Raw genomic sequence first — 23,112 nt, forward strand, 5'->3', positions numbered from 1 at the left:
TTTTCTTATAGTAGGTGTTACAACATATTTCTTTCGACACCATACCATCTTAGCTGAACTCTTGGGAAGCTTAGTTGGCCTAGTTTCATAAGTAATAATCACAACCATAGTTCCTTCAAGTTCAAACTTGCCCGCATAATATTTTTTCCTTTCAGAAAGTGGCATCATCTGTCTCAGTGATCATGAATGTTTGAAGTCAATCAGACCATTGACAACGATATCTGAGGATTTCATTGATTAGAATCCTTGAACAAGAATGGTTAACGAATTACAGAAAATAATTCAGTAGCTGATTTTTTTTTGTTTTTAAACAGCTCATACAAATTAATGAAGTACCTAAAGCTGAAACAGCTTTGTTATTCAGCCACTACTAAAGCTGAAACGGCTTTGTTATTCAGCCAGTACAAAATGTGAGGCCAGATTGCTTGTGCTCACAGAGAAAATGGCACGTAGATATGTCTGAAAAAGGTAGAATAGCAGATGTGGGTTCTTCCTGAGCCTTCCAAAGTGCATCAATTCATGTCAACCCAGAGGATCTGTAAGAATATTTCATGACTGCCACATCCTTCCCAGCAACCTTCATTCTGTTAATATATAGCAACACATTCATTCAATCTATAGAGAAAATCTGGGTTCACAGAAGCTGCCTCACATCTAAGGAGACGTAAATCAAAGGCCAAGCAGTCAACTAATTGGGGAAAGCTGTTGTTCCTATAAATATTTGTGATTGCCTATTATCATTAAAAACGAATGCTCTGAAACAATGAATTGGGACATAATAGGGCCACCACCCAGAATAACAGCATCCCACCTTTCCACCCCTTTAGAAATTTGAGGGAACTGAATTCACAAGATCTGACCCTTCAACCATTCCTTCCATACGAACTTCAAAATTAACAATGCTGCGGTCATCAGAAACTAATATAGGCTCCATGTGATCAACCTCCACAGAGTTCATCCCAGATGAAGAAAACTTATTTGATGCGACACTTGTTGAAGCTTGTGAGCTTGCTCCTAAAAGCTTTTCAGGAGATGAACCGATGCTTTTATGGAGATGACTGCATTGGATGATCAGAGGCTGAGCAAGGGGATTTCCTGACGAATGGCTTGAGGAATTGTGTGATTGAGATGACAGAAGAGAGAGAGCACAACCAGAGTTAGTGACCCCAGATATTCCTTGGATGTTTGATGCAGTATCAAAAAGAGTGAATTCTTCACTTCCTGATATAGTATTTCCGAATACTGATTGTGAGGCACAATTTGGACTGGACATATCATGAGGGTATTGATTATTCTTCTCAAATAAAATGCTTTGTGCTCCAGTAACAATTCCGTTGCCATTCAAAGGATACTGTTTCTCAGAGCCACGAGTGAGGAAGGATCTAGGAAGTCCATTTGTAATAGGTATCACTACCTGAGGATCATCAACTGTCTCATGTTCTAATTTTAGTTGCTTGCACCAGTTACCAGTTTCATATTTTGTTGAATGCAGAATGCTGCTTGGGAATATATCTGGACAAATGAATGAATTCCTCGAGGAAAAGGGAGTCCCAAGAAACCTGTTACCTACATAACCAAAAAACATCACAATGTCAAGATGACAATTAACCTTCTCGGTAAATATTCTATCTGCAAAATATGTTAGGAACACAATTTCTTGATACATTCATTTGGCTTTTCTTTTCTTGATGGTGTCGCAGACACATACACTGAAACATGTTCAAAATGAACATTCTCTGACAGTGCAATGTGGCCATCGCACTATCCACATTGAAAACAGTCAATCCAAGCCCACCCTGATTACAGTTGTCAATGGAACATCTTACAACAACAACAACAATCATAAAGAGGGTCCTTGTGCTAATGAGGAAAAGTAAAGAAGCATAAAGGAGTGGTTAAAGAAGAGATTTGGGGATAAAAGAAGTACAGAAATATAGATAGACACATCATGAGAACATCCCCTATAGGGGGTTGGCAACAAGGGTCCTTGTCCTCCACGTAACTCTATCCGAAGTCATACTAGAGTCAAGCCCTACAGTTTGCATATCGTTTCGCACCACTTCGTTAATAGTCATCTTTGGCCTGCCCCTACCTTTTCTAGCTCCCTCCAAATGAATCTAATAACTCTTCCTTACTGGAGCCTCCATAGGTCTCCATTGCACATGGCCATTCCACCTCAATCGGTTCTCACAGAGTTCGTCTTGGATTGGTGCAACCCCCAAATCATTTCTAATACGCTCATTTTTTACCATAACTCTCTTGGTCTTGCCGCACAGGCCTCGCAACATTCTCATCTCCGCTACACTCAATTTATTCAAAGTACTCTTCTTGACTACCCAACATTCTGCTCCATACGTCATAGCTGATCGTATAACTGTTCTGTAAAATTTTCCCTTGAGTTTAATAGGTATTCTTTTGTCATATAAAACTCCCGACGCACCTCGCCATTTCATCCACCCCACTTCAATCCCACGGGAAACATCATCTTTGATATCCCCATGGTTTAAAGTATCTCCGATACCGATACGATACCCTCCGACACGTATCTTAAATTTAGCCGACCGATACGATACACACCGATACGATACATGAAATTTTTAAAATCCTTTCGTATCGATGTATCCTACAATACATACCGATATGCACCAATACACTATCAATACGTATTGATACTCTAAATCAAGGTAAAATATATGTTTCGATATGTATCGGTACGTATCGGTGAGTATTTGTATGTATCGATGGGTACGTATCGATGGGTATTAGTACGTATCAGTGAGTATCGGTATGTATCGATTGGTACATATCGATGAGTATCAGTACGTATCGGTACATATCGGTGAGTATCAGTATGTACCGATACAATGCGCTACGGTCATATAATGGCCAAGATGGGTATTTTTTCAAAAAACAAAATTTTTTGAGGTGTTTTTGTTCCAAAGTTGCTGCCAGCCATATTTCTAACTAAAGTAGAAATCAAGGTTGTGAACAAGGATTTTACATTTATGGGACAACTACAAACCTTGAATTCTTAATGCGATACCCTTAATTTAGTGTTTATGCATAATACATGTTATCAATAGTTTTTTTTAATAATTTTTTTATGAAAAAGTGTTTAAAAAGGTGTTTCATATCTATTTATATGCATATCTTTAGCGTATCTTAGCGTATCTCTAATACGATACGATATACTCCGATACATATCTTAATTTTGGTTGACCGATACGGTGACCGATACCGATACTTTAATCCTTAGATATCCCACTCTTTGTCATTGATGGACCCCAGGTATTTAAAACAATCCTTCCGTGGTAGTTCTTGTTCCCCAAGCTTCACCGCTCCCTCCCCTCCTCTAGATTAACTAAAGGGGCACATCATATATTTTGTCTTCGTTCTGCTTACCTAAAACCTCTTGATTTCAAGCTTGATCTCCAGAGTTCCAATTTATTATTGATCTTATCTACGGTTTCATCAATCAGCACAATATCATCGGCAAATAACATACACCACGGAACCAAGTTTTGGATGTGCTTGGTTAAATCATCCATAATGAGTGCAAACAAGTAAGGACTCAGAGCAGATCCTTGGTGTAATCCAGTTGTGATTGGAAATTCGTTACTTTGCCCCTCTACCATTTTGACGCCCATCACCACTCCCTCGTACATGTCCTTAATTATATCTACATAATTGATCTTACCCCTTATCTTCTTTGGGACATGCCAAATTAGCTCTCGCGGTACCCTATCATATGCTTTCTCCAGGTCAATAAAGACCATATGGAGGTCCTTTTTGTGGGCTCTGAATACTTCCATAAGCCTCCTTAGGAGGTAAATAGCTTCTGTTGTGGATCTCCCTGGCATAAAACCAAATTGGTTCTTTGATACCTTGGTTTCCTCTTAGGTGGGCTTCAATAATCTTTTCCCATAGTTTCATAGTGCGACTCATAAGTTTTATGCTTCTATAATTATTGCAGTTTTGGGCATTCCCTTTGTTCTTATAAATCGGAACCACAATGCTTCTCCTCCACTCATCCGGTATAGATTTTGTACGCAACATTTGGTTAAACAACTTTGTTAACCAAGTCACCCCAAGTCCTCCCAAGCTCTGCCATACTTCGATTGGGATCTCATCAGGTCCCGTAGTTCTACCTATATTCATCCTTTGCATGGCCTCTTTAACCTCGATTTTTCCAACTTGCAATAAATGCCCATCAGGTGTATTGGTTTCATGTCTACCCCCCTCCCCATCTGGGTTCACCCTATCTGTTACAGTATCTCCATTTAGTAGGTTACAAAAATAATCATCCCATCTCCTCATAATCTCCTCATTCTGTACCAGCGCTCTAACTTCCTCACTTTTGATGCATCTGATATGGTCCAATCCCTACTCATCCTTTCTCTTACGTTAGCTATCCTATACATCTCTTTCTCTCCCTCTTTTGTATTAAGGTTTTCATACAGATCCTCACATTTCTTTGCCCTAGCCTTCCCCACAATCTTCCTAGCCTCATTCCTAGCAATACGATATCTTGCTCTATCCTCATCCTCGTTAGTCCTCTGCCAAGTCTTAAAACAGTCCTTCTTAGTCTTAATGAGACCTGGACCTCATGTTCCACCACTAGGTCTCTTTAGGGGTACGCCTCCCATCCTTAGTCAAACCCAGGACCTCCTTAGCCACCTCCTTAATGCAAGTCGTCATTGCAGTCCACATCTCATTAGTATTCCCCACAGTCCCATGTGCCTCGTTCAATCACTTTATCAGAAAAGGACTTTAGGGGCGCTCCTCGTAGTCGCCTCCAATTTATTTTAGGGCATAAGTGCATTGCCTTCTTGTGTTGTCTCATACTAAACTGCATATCCATGACCACCAGTCGATGTTGTGTCATTAAACTTTCTCCCGGTATAACCTTACAATCTTTACAAAGCAGTCTGTCGGATCCTCTAGTGATGAAGAAATCAATTTGGCTTGCATGCAATCCACTCTTATATGTAACTAAATGCGCTTCTCTTTTCTCAAAAAAGGTATTTACGATGCAAAGGTCATATGCTATCGCAAAGTCCAACACTGAGGTCCCCTCTGCATTCCTCTCCCCAACTCCGTATCCTCCATGCACATCTTCGTAACATCTACGATCCTTGCCCACATGCCCATTGAGTTCTCCACCAATAATAATTTTCTCCCCCTAACCGAGACCTTGCATCATTTCATCCATATGCTCCCAGAATTGTGCCTTAACCCTATCATCAAGCCCCCGCCCGGGGAGCATAAGTGCAAACTATGTTAAGAATCTCATCCCCAAGCACTAGTTTAATGGCGATAATCCTATCTCCAATTCTCGTAACATCCACAACGTCATTCTTAAGATCTTTGTCATTGGAACATCTTAGTTGGATTTAATTTCTTTTCACTATAAAATCTCATAAGGGCGGACCTTGGTGCAACGGGAAGGTTTCTCCATTGTGACCAAGTGGTCATGGATTCAATTCAGGAAAAAGCCTCTTCACGAAGTGGGGGTAAGGCTGCATACATCATGACCCTCCCCAGACCCCAGAGTGGCAGGAGCCTCTTACACTGGGTATGCCATTTAACTATAAGAGTTCACATACGTTCCACAGATCAGAAAGCAAGAAATATAAACAATGAATTAATGAGAGATCCACCAGGGTAAAAAGACTAGATGCAAGATATGGAACGGACCCACTGGAGTCGGTTATAGCGACCTGGGAAGCATCAAGCATAAGCAAGATACATGGTTACTTGCTTAGAAATGGTTCAAGTGTTAAAATTGGTGGTCTCCAGAAAGCAAGAAATATAAAATTATAGATCTTGTTGGTCAACCTAAAGGCCATCCTTCCCTAAATTGTTCTATCGTCCAAAATAATGAGTTAGATACATGAGTGGGAAACAGGCAGGTTTTAAAGGGGGCTTTACTAGGGAATCTTAGGAGTGATTATCCTAGAGAAACCTAAATTAGAAGCATAAATTGTTGAGGGAATTTGAGACTTATCTGTTTCAAGATCTCCCTTAAATAGTAAAATGTTATGAATTTTGGAAGCCTCTAACTTGCTTCTTCCAATTAAAACTCTACATTCATGTAAAGTACATTCTTCATAAACATTTAAAAGCTCCTAAAAAGAAACCAATCCAGTTGTTTAAACCCCAATATCCCTGACACTAAAGCACTATTGAGAGCTAGTTGGCTTTGTTAGCAAATGCATGTACCCCATAATCCTGCAAAACATACTGTATGAGGGGCCCATTTACTAAAACCCAAAATTCATGCAATACTTTACCCTGTCCAACCAGTCCTCTTGACTACTTAAATCATTAAATACTAAAGATCCCTAACCATAGAAACAAACTAAATGCATAAATAAATAAAATAAAATAAATCTTGACTGTTATAAGCGGCTTATATACAGACACCTATACTCTTAAAATGAAGATTAGAAGATTCCTATGTCAACATCTTAAAGAGACCTGTCATTAATGCAGCATAATGTGTCAGGAATCATAGAATTGGCCACAGGTAAGTGATGTGGTATGGTATAATGTAACAAGATACCACATCCATGTAAACCTAAGTGCCCAAAGCATAGAGTGAAGGCACCAAAATGTAAAATTCACCAGATTTGATAGTGCCTCCAGAGAACCCCCACCCACAAGACCTTTACCCTTAGTTATGTGTAAAATCTGTTTCATCACTATCTACAATTTAAGTAGCATTATTTTTTCTATGGCAAAAAATCCTGAGCAGACATGTTCTCCAGATTATGTATTTTACATAAATAAATGAAAGAAATCAATATAGTAAACAACAAATAGAGATATACTCAGGTGAACTAAATAAATCTGTTCCAAGAGAGACCTGAATAGGAAAATCCAGGAAAATCCAGACTGAAGGAGGGGTTTGAGCCCCTGTCACAAGAGGAGCGAAGCCTTATCACGGTACTTAGTTTCACTGAACACCGATGGTTCACACTCACAAAAACCTACACACACATGGAGTTCATTGAATCAAATACTTTTTCCATAATCGCAGATATGAGATTGTTAATGTTATTGTCACGAGCCCAGTCAGGTTCACTGGACACACAAACATGAATCCTCTCTTTTGCCCTACCCACAGAAGGTTTCCCAAGATTCAGCCGCCGCTGGGAGCAGCTGGCCGTGAGGCTGTGCTGCTCTCTCTCTCTCACCTTCCACTCTCTTCTTCCTCCTCCTCCTCTCTCTCTTTTCTTCTTCTCCCTCTCCCTCTCTTCCTCTCTCCCTATCACTTCTCTTTCCTCCTGTATCGCACAATCAGGAAGTCACACTCCACCCTTGCCAACTCCCTTGAGAATCCTTTCCGTCAAGCCTCAGATCCAGAGACTTCTTGAGCTGCTGCTCAGATATGGAGTGACATTGTACTGCTTGATTTGCTGCAGATCAGATCTGGACCTTTTTGTCACCAAGTTCTCCGCTCTCTGCCTGCAGCCACCCATCCATGTGCCGCTGCCCTGCTCGTGTGAAACTTGCCGGTGACCAAGTCGCTGCCCAGATCTGGATTCGCCGGACTCTCCATCTCCTCCCAGATCTACGTTTATTGCTTCGTTTGCTCCACTGGAGCCCTTAAGGCCAGCCACTCACATGGTCAGCAGCCAGCAAGTTTGTCAACTATGCTCGGCTGACTTCCGTCACGCCGCTGCCCTCTGCAAGGCCGGCACCCCTCCACGACTATCACCATTGCTGGCCAGAGATCCACTAGGCCAGCGCCCCGCAATGTGACTGCCTTCTTGCCGGCGGGATCTTCGAATCTCGGCTTGGCGGCTAGGAGTTGATGTGTGGAGAACTTGCGTAGGGTTTGGTGGAACTCTACCTGCAATTGGGCAGATTGCCCCTCTTCTTTGATTTGGGAGGTTCCAATCAATTAGCCAATGTGCGCTTTTGAGTGTTGCCCAATTGGGCTTGAGATGTTACCCTTAATGGGCCTTTGTATTGGTGCCCTTTATGGGCTTTTTGTATCCTTACTGGGTTTATAACTTCCCCTTTTGGGGTTATATTTCTCCTCCCCCTTCTTTTAATGCATTTACTATTCACCCAAAGAATATATACATTGTTATCACACTTCATTCTTCACTTCAGCACATCAATTCAAGACCTAAGAGTAAGCAAGGAGACAACTAGAGCAATAAGGTGAACTAATCTCATAGAAACTACACTTTATAACTATGTTGGGCTGGGTATGTTTTGGGAGTGGTCCAGGACAATACAAAGAACCAAATGTTCAATGGTAAGCTAACCAAGAATCCACCCTAGCCTAAAACCCCCAAGCCACAATGGTACAGAAACAAACTTCATCCAAAAAAAAAATACAGATATCATTATGGACCGAGTTATCCTAAGGCCATTCCCATTAACCGTGGCCCATCGACCACATACAAAAGGGGCGGGGCGGGGCGGGCGGCACGGGCCGGGGCAGGCGGGGAGTGATGTGGGTCACATCTGGACCGTCCCATAATCAGCCACCAGTGAAGGAAAACTTTATCCTATCATTATTGTGTTTGGATTTTCTAGGATGACCCCATACCCAAGGTCTGGAAATGTTAGTGAAACTTAGTTGGGGTTTGGTTGAGGATGCAATGAATGTGCTTTGTGGCCAGGAACGGGAGGGGAGTTTAGTCCCACATCGGTTGGGTAGTGTACAACAGTTTGTCTTATTACCTTGGGAAGAGCCTCTCCACCCTGAAGCTCGGGCTTTTGGGTTGAACATCATTAAGTGGTATCAAAGCGGGTTGTCCGTGCACCGGACATGTGGGCCTCCATGGCCCAAAGCTAAGGGGATACAATGAATGTCCTCCATGACAAGGAATGGCAGGGTTCAGAGGAGTTTAGTCCCACATCAGTCAGGTAGTGTACAGGAATTTGGTTAACGACCTTGGGAAGGGCCTCTCAACCCTGAAGCTTAGTGGGCCTTGGGCTTGCCATTAGTTGGGTCTTGGGTGGAACAGAATTGCACAGATAGCTAGAATTTTCTCATCAAAACCATTTCTCTGTCCATGTGGTGTATAAATCAAGGCATCACCCTTCTCAAGGAACCTTTCCAGAAATTTGTTGTGGTTGTAACCGAACTGAAGTGAATGGTTTGGGAGTAGTTTAAATCAGCAATGGATGTCCTATTGTTAATACATCCCCATCCACATAGTTGCATAATGATAGAACTAAATATTAGGAGAATAAATTAACCAGACCTTTTTCCCCTAATTTGTTCATCCTCTTTACAAGTCATTACATAGGATCTATTAAACATTCATATTACATGAGCAGTCTATTTAGAGCAATATGTTCCCTCATTATCAAAATTGGCATTACTGAGTCCAATATGATTCATATTGGATTCACATCAGAAACAGAACAACCAGGCTGGCCCGCACTCGAGTAATATGCAATTCAATTCAATCCTACACTGAAAGACGAAGAGAATGATGCTTGGTGAAACAATAATTTAACATAAAGAAGAATGCATCAGAGGATGAGAAATAAACACCAATACAAGTGGAGTCTGTTCCTGAATAAGCAGTAAGAAGCTAGTAGGATTGGAGTCAATCCTATGGTGGGGCTGAAAATGGTCAAAATGGCCTGGTCTTGTAGGAGAATCATAACACCAATACAAGTGGAGTACGTTCTTGAGTAAGCAGTAAGAAGCTAAGCTGGATTGGAGTCAATCCTAGTGGTGGGGCTAAAGAATGCTCAAAATGGCCTAGTCTTGTAGGGCAGCCTAATGGTAATTTCAACCAAACAAGTAAAATAAGTTCTATGGGCTGCGCCTGCCAAGAAACCTGTATAAGGGTAGAAATTGAGATACTCATAAGCTCAGGAGGTCATATTAGAAAATTGTCAGTTTCAAAACTATGGGCACAGCTTCATAACAATTAATATTCAGAAGGGCAAACATGGGCCAACAGGAAAAAAAAAACATGAAATAAACATGCAAACAAACAAACTATCACATGAATATAAATGGGATAAGTGTAACCACGTTTATCCAATCGGAAGGAAATAAATACCTGATAATATAATAGGAGGAAAAAGTAGTAATCTTCTCAAGAGAAACACTCTTCCAACCCCCATAACTATGAACCTTCTGCACCCAAAGATGACAAAACAACTAGGCAAATATCTAATTATAGATTCACAAGACCTCCCAAATAGCTTCTTCCACAAGAAAACCCAACTTAGCAGAGTGTCCTAAAACTACAAGAGAACACATGCCAGTAAACTCTGGATTCCTAAAGTTTGTGCAATCAATTTACCTAGAGATTGGGAGAGGGGGGTTAATCCATGAGGACAAGCAATAGCTTCACACTTTATGGTGATTAAAAGAATAGGGGGGGAAAGTAAAAGAAATGAAAAACAGAGTTGTAATTTTTCAAAATAATTAGGCTTGGAATTCAAGCCAGAATCTAACAATCACCACCATGGTCTGAGGCCCTGAACTCCATCTTATGCCCCAAAGTCATACAAATCATTTTCCCAACAAACATAAGGATGCCCCAAATCAATCGTGTACCATGCTAACAAAGTCCAGTCATAACCTGAAGTTGTATAACTAATGAATCCAGTGTAGGTGCAATAAGCTATCTTCCAAAACTTGAGCAGAAAACCATAGAATTGTATCTATGCTGCAGACCCACCGTCTCCAACATCCCAGGAAGCTATATGATCTTATGATGGATCTGCTTGACAAACCTTTAGCTCTACATATTTCACCAAGAGAGAGAGAAAGAGAGAGAGATATTTATTCCCCCCCCCCCTCTCTCACTATTGGGAAAGAAAAAAAAGTGATGCATAAGATAAATAGAACTCCAACGAAAGTCCATCAACCAAATTTTGTTCCCAGGCAAAGTTCTGCAGACAAAACCAACCATCAATTCCCCCCTAATATGGCTTTTGTAAGAAAAAAATTGAGCAATAACGCTAATAATATGGGATCAATGGCAATGCAGTAACTAGAAAAACATATATGATGACCAAAGAAACACATAGACACAAGCAGGAAAAAAAAAGAAGAAAGAAAAATGAAAACTACCTAGGAAAGATCAGAAATAAATATGAAAAATAGAGGAACCAAACTTGTCTTGTTAGGAAATATTGCTCCATTGATAACAGTTCTCAAAGTTCACAGGCTACCCATGCAGAATTGTTAACAGAAAGAATGGTGTAGAATGCTTTAATGATCTAAGTGACCACACAAGCCCTTTCCTTATAATAAGCACAAGTATGCCCCCCCCTTAGCCAATTCTCATTAAATAGGGTCGGTGGAAGGTAGAAAAGGCCAATGTGCCCCTGTGGCACCTAATTACATATTCTAACACTCCCCCTCAAGTTGGTGCATAGATATCACACATGCCCAACTCGACTAAACAAGGATGAAACAACTTCCCGACTAACCCCTTAGTGAATCATCAGCTAACTGATCACCACTCTTCACAAAGGGAACACAAATCAAACTAGCATCCAACTTCTTTTTGATGAAGTGTCTGTTGAGCTCCACATGTTTGGCACAGTCATGCTATACTGGATTATGAGCGATACTAATAGCAGCCTTGCTGTCACAGTAGAACATCATTGGAAGACGAACAGGTACACCAATGTCATTCAATAGTGTGCGCAACCACAACAACTCACAAATCCCCTGGGCCAGAGCACGAAACTCTGCTTCAACACTGGATCTAGCCACCACATTTTACTTCTTGCTACACCAAGTGAACAACTGCCTAGCGCAGTTGATGAGTTGTGGTGTACAAAAGACCCATGCTCACTAGGAGGTCTCAAGTTCGAGTCTCCTGGCTGTTACCTACTTCCCTCCCTACCTATCCAAAAAAAAGATTCCCACCCACGAAGGTACAATAACTTGAAATGGATTTTCTGTCAGGTGAACCAAACCAATCATCATCTGTGTAAGCTTCAACTCTGATATGATCATGAGGAGATAAAAGGATCCCTTTTCCGAGAGTTGACTTTAAGTATCTCAAAATACATAGAACTGCCTCCATGTGGGAGGAATAAGGATAATGCATAACTTGACTCACCAAGCTAACAACCACAGCAATATCAGGCCGTGTATAGGAGAGACAGATCAGTTTTCCTATCGACCATTGGCAACAGCTTTTGTCAACCACTTCACCCTCATTTTCCTCGAGCTAGGTACTAGCTTCCATAGGAGTATCAAAAGGATGACAACCCAACAATCCAATCTCAAAGAATAAATCAAGAATGTACTTCCTCTGAGAAAGAAAGATGCCTTTGGAAGATCGAGCAACTTCAATCCCAAGAAAGTACCTTAGCATTTCAAAATCTTTTATCTGAAACTCTCGGCTAAGAAAGCCCTTGAGATGACCATCGCAGCATTGTCATTTCCTATAACCACGATATCATCCACATAGACAATGAGCCTAGTAACTTTATTACTAAACCTTTTATAAACAATGTGTAGTCAGTATTACTCTGCTTATACCCCACAGAGGCCATTGCCTTGCGAAATCTTTTAAACCATCCTCAAGGTGACTGCATCAACCTATAGAGAGCACGCTTCAATTTACAGACCTTGCCCTGAGTTCCCTCACTGGAGAATCTTGGTGGAGTATCCATGTACACTTCTTTATCAAGCTCTCCATGGATGAAAGTATTTTTTACATCAAGTTGTCAGAGATCAAATCCCAGATTTACAACACATAAGAGCAAAACTCGCATAGAAGTCAATTTGGCAACTAGTGCAAATGTCTCCTAATAGTCGATACCATATGTCTAAGTGAACCCTTCAGCCCCAAACCTAGCTTTGTACCTATCCACTAAGTCATCTACTTTTTTTTTTCTTTATCATGAACACCCAATTGGTCTCTTTCCAGGAGGAAGAGTCACAGGTTCCCATGTATCATTCTTTTTTAGGGCTCTAATTTCTTCCACCATTGCTGCCTCCAATTTCCATCTGCAAACCCTTCCTGCCAATTTTGGGGAACACGAACAAAAGAAAGAGAGGACACATGCACGATAAAAGGGAGAAAGGGAATCATAAGAGACAAAATGGGATACGAGGTGTTGAGTACAAGTCCTAATACCTTTTCTAAGAGAAATAGGTTGGTCAGAAGAATAAGTTGTACCTGATGTCATGTTTGGCTCAGTAGGTCCTGGATCCAGAGCTGGCAAGGGGATGTGCAAAGGTGTTGTAGTGGTGGTTCTCTGAAGTTTTTTGTTTCTGATGTGTCCCCTACGATATAACTGAAGAGTTGAATTATCATCTGCCTGTGAAATTCTCCAATAGTATGCTAAACTGCCATCTCCCCCTGAGCTAGAACAATGGTCTCTGTCTCCCCCTAAGTTAGAACATAAATCTCTGTCCCATCACTCTCTTTCAAAACATAAAGATCTTCAAAGGAGGATGGTAGACACACTGGTGGAGCAAGAAGATTCGAAGTCACCTCTTCACTATCAATAGTAGACTCCCCCTGAAGAGGCGGCAAGGAGTAGTAGCCAATGGATTCATGAAACACAACATCCATGGTGACTATAGTACGCCTAGTAAGATGATGGTAACATTTGTATCCTTTTTGTGTGGGAGAATAACCTAGAAAGATATACTTAATGCTAAGAGGTTCCAATTTCCCTGGCGAGTGATGATCTCTAGCATAGCAAGCAAACCCAAAAGTCTTGGAGGAACCAGAAAGGATGAATCCCCTTGTAGAACGTCAACAAGAGTTTGGGAACCTAGGACTCGAGTAGGCATGTGGTTGATCAAATAGGCAGTAGTGAGACATCACTCTGGTACTGAGAGGGTACATGTCTGTAAACATCATTGCAAGGGATATTTCCAATAAGTGCTTGTTGTTGTGTTCGGCCACTCCATTCTGAGCTGGAGTACCAACGTAGTTATTCTAATGTACAATCCCATGATCAATAAGGTACTTCTGAAATTGTCTCTCCATATACTCTGTGCCATTATCACTATGAAGAATCTTCAGAGTAGCATTGAACTGTGTCTGAATCATCTTATAGAGGCGCTGAAAACAACTGAACACTCACTTTTCTGTTGCATCATATACACCCACATGCGAGAGTAACAATCAATGAAAGACACAAACCATCATTTTCCAAAAATAAATGTCTGGCAAGCCAAACCCCATACATCAGAATGAACTAAATAGAAAATTAAAGAATTTTTATTTATGGAAAAAAACTAAAAAGAGTTTGTTCAGCCAGAGTACAAGCTTCATGAAAAATCCATCCCTATTACACTGCTTAACTAATTGTAGAAATAAAAGAGAGAATGTCCCAACTGGAGGGTGTCCTAAACGACAGTGCCATTGTAATGAGGGGCCGGTGGGCCCCAGTGGGATCCCAACCCAAGTGGATGTGGGCCCACTTAAAACTTAAACACTTAGGGTTTAAGATTAAGTGGCAAAACAGTAAAGAAATTGATGTTTGCAATGGAGTGGCAGTCCAGTAATAAGATTGAAGTTCATAAGGATGGAATGGCACTTTTGTAAATAGCCAGAAACTCCTAATGTTTGAATGGGTCGGTTTAGGAGAGAAGACACAAATGGAGATTTACATTATTGTCCAAGGCTGGATTTGGAACTAAAAGAAATTAAAGGACAAAGTGGCATAAAGTGGCTTTATAGGGGTATAATGGGAAAACCAGAATAAAAGAACTTGAAATAAATTCCACGATTTAGGTTGTCTTCAACCTTCGAACAGAAACAAGGGTGGCAGAACCAGTCTGGTTTTCTTTATCGATAGGACTCCAAACCAAACGAGATTTCAGGTTTTAGTTCTTAACCCTTCAGCCTCTTAGAAACATCCAACAACAGACCTTGTAATCAGATAATGGTTTCAGATTAATTGCTGGGAGCAGATCTGGGCGATGGTTCATAGACCAGATCTGGTTATTACTTCAAATCTCACTATAGGAGCTTCAACAGGGGACAAACTCCTAGGATTTCAGTCAACCTTGGGAGTAGAAGCAAACCCTCAAGCATCAATACACAACTTGAAGGAATCAAGGAGTATTCAGCAAACTTCTTCTGAGATGAACAGTATCATTAGCAGGGAGCAGTAGCTGTAGCAAGGATATAGAACTAGAGACAGGGAAGGACATAAAGAAGAAGAGAGAGAGGAGAGAGGAGAAATCAAAGGAGATCGATATCTCTCTTGCTAGACTGATAGGGTTACTAGAACAGAGGAGAAAATAAGAAGAGATAAAGAGGGAAAGAAGGAAGACAATAGAAGAGGAGAGATAAGGGAATCGCAGGGAAGAAGAAGAAGAAGAAAAGGGGGGGGGGACAGCCACGCAGGGGGTTCCAATCAAATTTTTCTTCATTCATCAACTAAAAACTATTATGGCCCATGGCCTTACATAAGTAGGAAAAGAGTTACTAAAAAAAGGAGAAGTGCCAACTAGGAAATTAATCTAACATAAAAGAAACTTCCTAATTTAAAATCTAATAAAATAGAAACACAATAAAACAAAAATTGGAAAGTTCTACTTACCTAATATCTACCCCAAAATAACCTAAAATAAAAAGAAAACAAATATTCTTAAATAAAATAAAATCCTAGAATATTCTAATGATCTTGAACCCAAATCAATAACTTGGAACCCAAATTGGATCTGGGTCTTAGTCCGGGTTCTGGAGCGGGTTTGGGTCGATCTATTGGAGTGCTGCTACATCACATTGTTGTAGACCAGAGGAGACAGAGTATAGATGCAGAGGGTTAGTTGATGCAGTTGCTATAGGGCAGCAACCATCATCGAGCAAATAGAGACCACCCTACACCTTATCACATCCAATTGTCTTCCCTATTGCTAGATCTTCAAAAATGCAATGGGAAGGAAAAAAAGGTTACTTTACATTTTAAGTCCCTAGTAAGGCCACTAATGGATAGGAAGTTAGTAATACGATTAGATATATAAAAGTGAATTTAATGTAATAGAAGTAGAACACTGAATATATTCTAGAAGAATAGGTCATATGATTAGTGGAACCGGAGTCAATGATCCAAGGACTGGAGACTATTGATGCACAGTAACCATCAAGCAAGATACCTAAATAAAAAAAATTGGAACCTGAAGGGGCTGAATTGGCAGGAGCTGATGAAATTAGAAGCCTTGAGCATGTGTCTGAAAACCTGGAGTTCCTCTTGGGAGAGACCAGTATCAGTTATAGATGGTGTGTCAATAGTTTCAGCCTGATTAGACTTGGTTTTGGATCTACCACGAGCATGCTTAGCTTCAAAATCAGTTGGTTTTTGATGAGGCTTCCAACAAGTTGCCTTAGTATAGTATGGCTTGTTGTAGTGTTCACATTTCACTACCTCCTTGATGGTGTGACCAGTATGGGTTGCTCCCTCAGAAGTCGTAGTGGTTCAAATCTGTAGGGCTGATTTTCAATAGTGGGAGGATGAAGCATAGAGTTACAATGACACTTCTCCTTATGAACTAGGGAAAAGGATTGTTCTACAGTAGGGAACGGAGATTTCGTAAGTACCTGGACACGAATCCAATCATACTCAACATTCAAACCAGCCAAAAAATCATACACATTGATTTATCCACATGTTTAGCATAAGCAATAATGTCTTCAACATTGGCAAGGTGATAGTCCGCAAAGTGGTCAAGCTCATACCACAGACTGCAATTTAGCATAGTACTTGTACATTGAGACTTCCTACTGAGTGGTGGTATGAACTTTTATGCGAAGATCAAATATCTGAGCATCATTCCCTATTTGTCCATATGTTTCCTTGGCAATAACCTAATTCTGAGAAGCAGTTTCTAGCAACAAGAATTCTCTAGAAATAAACTGACGACTAGAGTTGATGAGAAAAAAAGGCATTAACAGGGAGTCATTAGTGATCCATATGTCCTCAGGAGTACCCTCTTCAGAGGATTTCTTTGATTTACCTGTGATATGTCTAGTGAGACCTCTGGCAGCAATAGTAAGGTAGGTAGGTAGGTCTGGACCAGATGAGGTAATTAATACCCTCCAATTTCATAGAGCTAGCACCAAAAGGCATGTATTCATTGCAACCTTGCCCATCAGATCTTAAGGCTGCACCAATTACTTCAGACATGATGGCACTGAGGACAAATCGACAATAAATAGGAAAAATACCAAATCTTTAAAACCAACCGTCAAAAAGAACCCAAACTTGGATCGAATTGCCCTGTAAGGGTAATGAGGCACTCCTCCAAAATATATCTGATTCTGATGAATAAATGATGAGATAAGAAAATTAGGGTCTTAGGAGAAAACCCTAAATTTGGAAGAGGATGAGGATCACAGACACAACCTTGGCAGATAGGGCCACAGGAACAATCGATCTCCTCTGTAGGGGTGAAGAGAGTTTCCTACAAATATCAACTAATTCTGAAGGAAGGAACCCAAACATCGATGGGTTCACAGTTTTGGGAGAAAACCCTAACTTTTGGGGAATCGCAGGTGAAGATGGGCTTCAATCTTACAAGTAGTGATAAGTCCTTCCAATTTGTTGTACTTGACCTTCAATAGGTGGAAGTAGGAAGAATCGAACTCCAAGAAGGGAAGAATCAAAAATCGCAGAGAGGGGAAAAACCCTAATTGATTCTTGCAAGGTTTTTGGGTTTAAAACATTGAGGTAATGTGTAGGACAACAACTAGATTCATATGAATCACCTCATTAGTGCTGCCCTATGGAGGATTAGGGAGACAAAGGAAAGATAGAATGTAGAGGTTGAAAAGAAGATGAAGGGTGAGAGGATGGAGGCTTGCGATTTTTGGAAGAAAAGAAAGAGAAGGCTGAAAATTAGCTCCGATACCATGTTAACAGCATGAATGGGATATAGAATGCTTGAATGATTTGAGTGACCACACAAGCCTTTTATTTACAATAAGCAGAGAAGAGGCAAAATTATAAGTATGCCCGCCCCCCCTTCAGCCGACCCTCATTAAATACTGTCGGTGGAAGAGGGATAAGGCCAATGTGCCCCCTGTGGCACCTAATTACATATTCTAACAAAAACAAAAAGTAAGAAAATAAAGTTTTTCCTATTTTTAGTCTAGCTCCTGCAACTATGACAACAGTAGCATTGGGGAAAAGGGAAGGGGGGCTATAGAGCTTGGCAGAAAGCTGGAATCCATATACTCATTTACTAGGATTTCAAAATCCTACTTTCTCTTGACAAATAATCCTCTTCCTTTCAAAAGAAAAGTTTCCCAATACTCCTCTATCAGCACAAAAGAAAAGTAAAAAAGGACAACATATCCATAAATAAGTAAAGAAAGCAAACAAAAGTATTGCAAGAGATGAAATGTAACCCCAAAGAGAAAATTTGATCCTCTGCAACCCTAATGAGTTATTGAATACACAGGACAAGATTAGTTTTTGCAACATTCAAAACCAAAAAGCAGTTTCATACAATACCTTGATACATTGAAAGCAACTTCCCTGTTCTACTGCCGTGATTAAACTGGGGCTTCCTGCGACGCTCGTTGTGTCCTGCAAGACGTTTTCGACAGCTTCGTTTACCATCATCAAATTCAGTAGGTAAATGAAACCTGGAAAAGGGAAAGCTAATTTACATTTTACCAGCAATATGAATCAACCAATTTTAACTGGGAAAAAAGAAGATTGACAAATTAAGGATTAGAAATTATATAAATCAGGTCTAGAACTAAGCAATTTTTTTTCAATGAGCTGAAACATACACGAAATGTACTCACTGTCTACAACTAAAATGATTTCTATTTGAACTTAAAACATAAAATCTTAGCGTTTATACAATAACAACAACTTAGCCTTTTCCCAACAGTGATTTGGTTCCCAGCACCCTTATCAATTTCCATATACATGACAAACCTTAATAATGCAACAGAACTAAAATGAGGGGCGAGAGGAGAAAGGGGAATATGGCATCTCACATTACAAGTTACAGACTTACAGCCTACAGGGTTGAATGACATTAACTTTTCAGGAGTATCAAGCTAAATCTAATAGAATGTACATTTTACACCATGGTTTAAAGTATCTCCGATACCGATACGATACCCTCCGATACGTATCTTAAATTTAGTCGACCGATACGATACACACCGATACGATACATGAAATTTTTAAAATCCTTTCGTATCGATATATATCCTATGATACATATCGATATGCACCAATACACTATCGATACGTACTGATACTCTATGAAAAATATAAAATCAAAATGAAATATACGTTTTGGTATGTATCAGTACGTATCGGTGAGTATTTATATATATCGATTGATACATATCGATGAGTATCAGTACATATCAGTGAATATCGATATGTATCGATTAGTACATATCGGTGAGTATCGATACATATCGGTGAGTATTGGTATGTACCGATACAGTGCGCTACGGTCATATAATAGCCAAGATGGGTATTTTTTCAAAAAACACGATTTTTTGAGGTGTTTTTGTTCCAAAGTTACTGCCAACCATATTTCTCTCTAACTAAAGTGGAAATCAATGTTTTGAACAAGGATTTTACATTTATGGGACAACTACAAACTTTGAATTCTTAGTGCAATACCCTCAATTTAGTGTTTATGCATAGTACATGTTATCAATAGCTTTTTTTAATAAATTTTTAATGCAAAAGTGTTTAAAAATGTGTTTTATATCCATGTATGTATGTATCTTTAGCGTATCTTAGCGTATCTCCGATACGATACGATACCTTCTGATACGTATCTTAATTTTGGTCGACCGATACGACGACCGATACCGATACTTTAATCCTTGTTTTACACCAATATACAGAAGAAATTTTTAGATCCTCTGCCCCAGTCTATCTTGCAACTGATAGGAATGATGAAAAAAAAATGATTTTAAAGATGGGCTGGCATGGAGAAAATATTAACTTTTTGCATGTAAGATTTAAGCAATTCAGAGTTGCTTCAAGCTTAATTCCCAAGAAAACAAACCAGACCTGCTACACTGCTGGCAAAACCTTTGCCCGATGCCGTTCACGATAACTTTGGTGGTTTTGGTGTGAGCCTCACAAACTCTATGCCTCTTGTGGTATTCCTTTGAGGAGCTGAGATCCAAGTTACAACCCAGAACTTGGCAATAGAGAGTCTGAGAGTTCAAATTCGTAGTGCGAGCTCTCTTTGCTGGGTCAGATGAGCTGATCGAGTTTATAACAGGAGTTTGTTTGAAAGATCCACCCTTCTGTGCATCTCTGCAATCAGTCAATCTCCCAAGTTTCAAATCAATCGGTGCCGAATCCCAACTACTGGAGTCCACTGCAGAGCTCGAGAACCGTGATGAACTGGAATCCTCTTCTGAAAACGCTTTCGGAGAGACCAGATAAGGAGGGTAAGCCACTCTTGCGCTACCAATCTGACCACCCAACGCTCCTGCAATCGGGTTGTCAGGGAGTGGCTTCATGGTAATTTCGGGGAAACCCAATTCCATGAATCCTCCCTGGCTTTCAATGGTAAGTCGACCTGGGACGAACATGGTGCTCTCAGAATTACAGTGGGTTCTCGAGTTCTAACCCATCGCAACTCTCCCACTTCGCTTACGAGCATCAGCAAGTGAAATCAACTCATCAGATACGAGAAAACCATTCCCCACTTCAGAACCGTAGCTCCAAGACTCCATTGTATACGTATACCCAGTAGTGTTCAACAGTCGCAGAAATTAAAGTTCATGTAAAAGAACATTCCCTCTTCAAGCCAAAAGCCTAGTCTATTATTGGCGGAGAACGCACATCGGCAGGGGAAAAGGAATGGAAAAGGAAAATAAAAATTAAAAAAAGAAGTCCAAGTAGTACCTCAAGATTCAAGACTCCATTGACGAAGAATATACCCAGAGAGAGGGTGAGCAAGGACGCAGACAATCCATAAAAAAACAATCTCTTAACAGAGAATTCGTGAAGAAGAATCCATAGTTTTCTCTCCTCTACAGTTCATATTCTGAATGAACCTTCCATTTCTGGAATCTACAGGAACAGGAAGAAAAAAAACAACAGATAGAAAACGAAATATTAAAATCACAAGGTTGTTAGATGTCTTCTTCTTCGTCTTCCTCCAAACTCCTCTCAATGTGTTATTTGTTGAGAAACTAGAACAACGAAGGAGACCCAATTGAAAGAACCGAGCCCATTCAAGATAGCTATTTAGTTAAAGTAATATAAGAAAAGGACTTACAGAATCAAAACAATAGAATTGAAATCTCAAGCTTATATGATAATGATTGATGAGTAAGACAGAATCTGAGAGAGTTTCTTCTGGGTTCAAGGAAGTTGCAGTACAGTAGTGACCACGCAGGGTGAGTGGCGCAGAGAAACTAATAGTTTGGTCCAAGGAGCACACCGAGACAGACCGAGTCCACAACTCCACATTTCTCCACTTGGTATTGCAATGGTGCCCTTGTGCATTGTTTAAATAACCACTTGTTCCAAAATTACATTCATAAATATGGATATATAAATTGTATGTATCCCTTTTTCCCAAGATGAAACTACTAATCTTTTGAGACAAGACACCTTGTCTAATGGGACAAATAAAAAATAAAGGCTATCTACTTGTAAAGTTTTGTTTTATAGGAGTCGTAAAGTTTATATATATATATATATATATATATATAACGAAAGTGTACATCTTATTACAATGAAAGTGGTAAATTGATTATCCCTTTACCCAATAAATAATAATAATAATAATGATTCTCCCTTGTCTTCTGTATGTTTTTTAATTGAAACAAAAGAGAATTTTCAAAATAATTTGAGAATGACTTGACAATATGTCATTTTTAATAGTTATCATTGTCTTACAGATTCTTTCAAGTGCACATGTAAAAGGAATCTCTACATAAAAGGTTTTCACATTATTATTATTATTATTATTATTATTATTATTATTTAGAAAATTCACATTATTTACAACAAACTAAATCAATTGAAACTCAAATTTTGTGAACACTTTGGCTCCGTTAGTTTTGACGAAAAATAGCCGGTAAAACAAATTTTACCATAAATTATGATTTTCTACCATTTGTTTCGTAGTCTAAAAATGATCAAGAAGTAAAATTTTACAAAAGTTATGCATATACTGGAAGACCACCTGAAAAATTTTACGCCCAAAAGCCTGTAAAATAACCTATAAAATATATGTAATACCCTACTTCTTAAAACCCGGTCTGATTACACGGTTGACCCAGTTTAACTATGCAGGACCCGAACCGGAGAGAGTTAGAGCGGGCTCCTTATGGACTATGATGGCAAGGGTGACCTTAAACACCGGCTGGCCCGACAAGTCCGAGTCAGTGCCAGAAGAGACGGGAGTACCCAAGCTGTGTACATGCACCTACCATAAGGCCATGTACGGATAAAGCAGGTATTGTAGTCGTATATTAAGGTGTCTACGTATATTACATCGTATGCCAGGGGTGGGGTTCACGCCGAGGCCTGAACTCTGTCAAAATCCCAAGTTTTGGCCCTCAGGTGGGCGGACAGGTGGGCGCACCCACCCACTTGAGTGACCCATCCATATGAACTATTTAGTTATTTAAGAAGTATATATATAACATTTATGATTTTCTTTTCTTTTCATTTATGACACTCGTACGTTGGTGAGGATAGTAAAGAGGAGAAAGAAAAGAAAGGGAAGAAGAAGGGAAGAGAAGGAAGAGGAAGAAGAGAAGGATTTCAGCGGCGCCGAGGCTCGATCTCCCCATTCCGGCGCCAAAAGAGTGATCTTCAACACTAGATCTACATGTAGAGGTAAGCAAAGTTGGGTTCCTTAAACATTCACCATACCCAATTATAAACCCTTGATTCGAGTAGGGTTTCTTGAGATCTTGTAAATCCCCTTTGAAATGATGAATCTAAGGTTTAATAGATGATTTATGTGTGATCTTGAAGGATTTGAAGAAGTATTTACAAGGTTGGAGAAGCATTGTAGATTTGAAGTGATTTTGGGGTTTTGAAGGTGTTCTTGAGCAAAGAAGGTAAGATGGCTTCCCATCACTTGAATCTAACCTAGATCTAGGTTAGAACCATCCTATAAGACATTGAAAGTGTGAAGAATGAGTTTGGAAAAGCCCCATTTGATCC

General features: G+C 39.9%; 1 pseudogene; it reads right to left on the reverse strand.

Moving 5' to 3' along the window:
* Positions 1–268: 268 nt before the first annotated feature.
* On the reverse strand, positions 269–21,368 carry LOC122080084 (annotated as a pseudogene).
* Between the last annotated feature and the right edge of the window lie 1,744 nt (positions 21,369–23,112).

Source organism: Macadamia integrifolia, chromosome 5, assembly GCF_013358625.1.
Source record: "Macadamia integrifolia cultivar HAES 741 chromosome 5, SCU_Mint_v3, whole genome shotgun sequence".
Classification (NCBI taxonomy): Eukaryota; Viridiplantae; Streptophyta; class Magnoliopsida; order Proteales; family Proteaceae; genus Macadamia; species Macadamia integrifolia.